A 6,000-nucleotide genomic window follows, 5' to 3' on the forward strand; every position below is an offset into this window, starting at 1 on the left:
CACTACATGCGTTGGAGCGGGTTTCCTTCAGAGCGCTCAACGTGCGCCCGAACTGTTCGCTGCTGCCAAACCTGCGTCCGGCCATCCTGGTTTAGGTTTTCAGTGATTTCTCTAAATCGCTTCAGGCAAATGCCGGGATGGTTCCTTTGAAAGGGCATGACCGCCTTCCTTCCTTTTCCTTCTCTACTCCAATTGGACCAATGACCTCGCTGTTTGGTTCCCTTCCCCAAATGAACCAACCAACCAACCAACCAACCACACACACACACACACACACACACACACACACACACACACACAGAGAGAGAGAGAGAGAGAGAGAGAGAGAGAGAGAGAGAAGTTCTAACGAAATTCATACGTTTCATACACAGCACTAACCAAACACTACTGGATCCTTCCACAATATACAGCTATTATAATCACAGAGGTCGGCTTACATTAGACAAGCTTTGCACGACACTGGGTGAAGCCAAATTATTAAAAAGATTCCAATTCATCATTGCGACTTGGTCAACAGAGTCAGAGATTATTGTGGAGAGTAGCGCCTTACATTGGTTAGGGTATAAACCTGACGTATAGAAAGTCATACATTCAATTCTCCTCAGATGCAGAGAATTCTTTGTTTCTAAATCTGATCAAACGACTCATTTTTCTTAGTCAATTACTTGGTTTAAATGTAATTTTACTTTATTTCTAATACTTTGCCTCGTGATTTCTATAATCGTGTTGACTATTTTATTTGTTCTTATTTTTTCTTCATATCATCTTTTCTCGTTTGGAATCTGCCAGTGTCACCTATAATCTGCAACTAAGTGACAACCAGCGAGGATGCCCATATGGAGGGGTGGGGGGAGGGGGGAGGAGGAGAGGGGCGCGGCCCCATCTTATACTCAGGGAAAGGAAAAAATACATCGTAGTCAGGTGTTTTTCCTTCGAGAAAATGATTGTGAAGTAGGTATTGCACAGGTTTTTAACAGGGCCGGAAATGGAACCTTGTTATGGCTACTTATAAGTCACCATTCGTTTTCCAGGATATTAAAAATACTTCATACCCCCAGGTCTAGCCCTCCCTCACCTCTACAAACTATTGTATGAGCGTCCTTGCCTTCAACACTATCAAAACATTATTATCAAACGCCAATCAATGACGCTTCGAAGCACTGTACAGACATACAGAGGCAAGGAGTGAAGGTTCACCGAGTATGTTGACGTAAGCAGTGCAATGTGAAACCCACGTGGAGGCTGGTGAGACATCCTTGGGCTGAACTAACAGACTTCTGGATGCCCATAAGAGCTGTACTCCACTGAAGACGTGCCCCCAAACCTCTTTTACACGGAACTGAGTGACATTTCAAAGTGTAGCCTCCAGGGTGCGCACAAAATGATTCCAACTTAGTGGATGCCAGCATGAGGTGGCCTCAAACAACATGAAGGATATCCCCATGTTAACAAGGCCCACTTCACACGGTAATGGAATGGTGCGAACGCTTGGAGACGGTGAAGCAGGAACGTGGTGCGAGGGGGACGTCTGCAATACACAACGGACTGGCGCTGTCAGAGAGACGCAGGGCAGTCCTGCTACAAATGGATCACAATATGTCATCTTCATCACATGTAGAATGTCATGCACTCGATGTTTTGCAGATCGTCAATGTTCAGCAGCGAAGATGATGTTAGGTACATCTATTACGGTTGAAAAAAGGGAAGAAATACGTCATATTGAACGCAATGAAGGAACCGAATATGTATCCTGACAGTTTCCAGAATTTCTACAGAATGTTTCAAAATTGTTTCCATTTTGTGTCTGACAAAGTAAAGGACAGCATTCAAAGAAAAGTGACGAAACTGGAATGTTTTGGTCATAATTCCAATTTTTCATACGATTTTCATTTGAACGTAATTCTAACTATTGCAGTTTCCAAAATCTGATCATCCGTAAACATCTCACATCGGTAGACCAGATATTCCTCGTTACAGGGCATAGTTTACTATCGCATGATAGAGATTTTGGCCTTATAGAAAGGAACAAAATATTCTTTCACCAGATGACTGGATTCCAGTCATTGCCAACTCCAAGGACAATGGATTTCTTGTCTTCAATGTGAAACCAAATTATTTCAGGGATCCTAACGCACAAGACCATTGGTTGCATAGAGGCTCGTTCAAAATAACCGAGTATGCCTGGTTTCACATCTCATGACAACTCTCCTGCACTAAGGGTAAGAAAAACTCATAACATCCAGCAACCGTGGATTTGTCAAAGCATTTCAAAGAAGCAGAGAGCTAATTGGAAAAGAAATCTGCCGCTATATAACATTTCGGTTTTCCGTTTCTTGCACGATAAACTTCTGCCACTGAAGAGTGCCAAGAAGAAAGCGTTATTTAACATGTGGCAGTATATCCCAGAAGAGAGACCGAATTTCTCTGTGCAAGTCCCAAGTGAACAGTGGTACTGCATGTCTGTCTGGAAAAAGCTATTGAGTGAGGACAGATAATGTAATGTTGGCTGTATATGTTTAGTGTAATTGCAACAGGAATAATGTTAAATTTTTCCATATTTCTGCTGCTCCTTGTGTAGATCTGTATTGCAGCGAACATTGTGTATGTTGATCTGTGTCGTATTTTCTCAAAATAAGTTTTCTATTTCTGCAATACGTAACACAGAAAAAATAGCATTTCAGCAGCAGCACAGTGTTGTCCTGCACAGATTCAACACTGTCCGATGAGGAAAATAAAAAATAGTGCTATTTTAAAAAAATATAACATAAGCAACTGTGTAATAACTGCATTTTACATTGTATACACAGCCTACATTAACAAAGACCAAATAGATAAGCTTAAGACATCCAGAATACAGTAGTTATATCAACAGCAAAATCCCATTTCACATTCAATGCGTCCTGGAACACACGCCATTTGCTCGACAATATATGAACGAAACCAGTTATCGAATGTTTCGTCACTGAGACTGTTAGTGTAAGTAAGACAAACTGACGTATACAATATATAGCTAACTCTGTCGCTGGATCTGTTATTTTCTATCTCTAGTTTTAAAACGAAAATAACTCTTAATGCAATGTTAACTTAAAATGTGTTTGTAACTGACTCCATAAAACCCACGTGAAAGAACAACATTAGCCATAAATCTGCATAGCTCGTGGCCATAATGTCGAGTGTAGTGCGTGTCTTAACTCCTCATGGCCAAACTTCAAAATACACTGAGGGTAAAAAATGACAACACGAAAAAGTAATTACTGTAGAGTTATGAAATTTCTGGAATGCATTTGTGTTGGGAACATATTTAAGTGATAACCGTTTCAAGATCACAGGTTAATGTAAGCGTGAGATAAGCCATTGCAAACGCGATCACCAGAATGTAGAATGCAGGAATGCAAACCTGCGTGTGTTGTGTTGTACAGGTGCCAGAATCAGTTTGTGCAAAGGAGTTCCAAGCCTGTTGCACTTGGTCGGTCAATATAGGGGCAGTTAATGAGGGTTGTGGCTGATGTTGGAGGTGTTGTCTGATGATGTCCCAGATACGCTCGATTGCAGACAGATTTGGTGATCGAACAGACCAAGGCAACATGTCGACGCTCTGCACAGCATGTTTGGTTACAGCAGCGGTATGTGGGCGAGCGTTACCCTGTTAGAACACACCCCCTGGAATGTTGTTCATGAATTGCAGCACAACAGCTAGAATCACCAGATTGACATGGGATAACAACGGGAGTGTTCCTGCTATCATAAGAAATCGCACTCCAGGCCATAACTCTAGGTGTAGGTCCAGTGCGTCTAGCACACAGAGAGGTAGACTGTAGCCCTTCAACTGGCCTTCTTCTGACGAATACACAGTCGTCACTGGCACCGAGGCAGAACCAGCTGTCATCAAAAAACACAACAGACCTCCACCTTGCCCTTCAAAAAGCTCTCGCTTGACAACACTGAAGTCGCAAATGGCGGTGGTTTGGGGTCAGTTGAATGTGCGCTACAGTGGTCTGGCTCAGAGCTGTCCTTGGTTGGTTGATTGATTTGGGGTATAAAGGGACCAAACTACAGGATCATCAGTCTCTTTTTCCCCAAGCAAGCAAGTGTCAGAGTAAAACAAATAAAAACAAAGGTGTTGGGGCAAGTAAAGTGGGTAAACGTAATGAGGAACAACACAGAAAGAGAAAAGAGCCAAAAGGGGAAACGTACAATGAAAGGAAAGGTAGAGGAAGGTATTAAAATCATATAGCAGATGGCTTGGGCTGGCTGATCACAAGGATACAAAAAGGATAAGCCAGCCACTCTCCAACATTCCAGCCAAGTCTTTCTGCAATATCGCAGAAGGAACATCCAGCTATTTGTAGCTCTATTACATGATCTCGTTCAAACTCAGTGAGGTGTTGATAATGGCATCTTTGTTACATTAAATTCATTCGTGACTAACATCAACTCACGATGTCCAACCTCAAAGGTAATTAACACTAACGACTGTTATAGCACATATCTAAAGCAAACATGATTTGCATCCTTATAGTGGTGCTATCAGCGTCACTGTTATGCAGCTGGCGCGAAACCTGAAAAGAAATCTTCTTTCAGATGTTGAACTATGCCTACCACATTTAGTTTATGTCGCACAACTCCTTCCTAGTGCTGCGATTTTTTTCCCATCAGTGAATATTACTTATTTACTCGGGACTGGAAAGAGATATCACTTTCATTTCACCATTAAAAGAATTTCATTGTGTTAGCTATATTTTGTATGCAGCAGTCTATGTCCTAAAAACTCACCAAATGTAAACTAGTCAGCAACTAAATTCTTCACTGTAAACGTCTCAAAATATGCCCAGTGGTTTACTTATTTGCAAAATATCACAATAACCATTAGGATGATGCAGAAGTCTGTAGCGTTTTTGTTTTGCATGATGGTATTCCGGTTGCTAAGGTCTATTTATCGATTGTCATTTGTTATTACTTCACTGTTGCTATTTGTCTTTACATGTTTTCATTTTGTCATTTGTAAATAGTGAATGGAGCTGTGAACACTAGAAAATGTGGAGTGCCATGTGGAGAAATCGGAATACTTCTGACATATTCCTCTGTTCGAATTCAATAAAGGGATAACAGCAGCGGAGACAGCCAGGAAACATTTGGGCTACGTATGGGGATAACGCCATTGCACAGAGCAAGGCAAGAAAATGATTTTCTCGTTTTAAGGAGTATCGTTTTGACACTAGTGACTCTCAGCATTAAGGAAGACCTTCAGGATTTGATGAAGATCGTTTAAACGCATCAGTCCACAAGATCCATGTCAGTGGACTCGAGAACTGGCAAATGCGATGAACTATGAATATTTCACCATCGTGCAACATTTGAATGTAATGGGAAAGGCTCAAAAATCGGGTGTATCAGAACCACATTCTCTAAGCCAAAATCACAAAAATCGGCAGGTGGCCATATGTGTGTGCATGTCTGTTCAATCGTCATCAGTTGACTTCTGAACAACTCCGACCATTCCTATCTTGTACCGGTACTGGTGACGATAAATGTCTTTGCGCTATCATAAGGAAAAAAGTAATGGTTGAGCCCAAACAAAGCAGTAACTCCCTGTAGAGATACCTGCATGCATCTACAAAAGACGTTATGCATCTAGCGGTACAGCAATAGTGTGGCGTAGTACAAATTGCTTCCACAATGTGTGACCATCACTGCTGAACTTTACTGTCATCAGCTGAGATATCTTGCACACACAAACAATGAGCAGGAAGATTGCATGAAGTGATATCACTCCATGATAATGCCCACCCACATTTTGGTACACTGACAAAAAACACTACAGGAGTTGGTTTGGGAAGTCATTCCACATCCACCTCAGGTTTTCACCTTTTCCTCTCTCTATCGAACAACCTTCAAGGAACTTCCTTTCTGGTTGAAAATGGGTTCCAGACATAGCTCAATGATTTCTTCACCTCAAAATCACTCGATTTCTGCAGTAACGGTATCTAAAAGGTGCCTTAG

This window comes from Schistocerca serialis, chromosome 3, assembly GCF_023864345.2.
Source record: "Schistocerca serialis cubense isolate TAMUIC-IGC-003099 chromosome 3, iqSchSeri2.2, whole genome shotgun sequence".
Taxonomy (NCBI): domain Eukaryota; kingdom Metazoa; phylum Arthropoda; class Insecta; order Orthoptera; family Acrididae; genus Schistocerca; species Schistocerca serialis.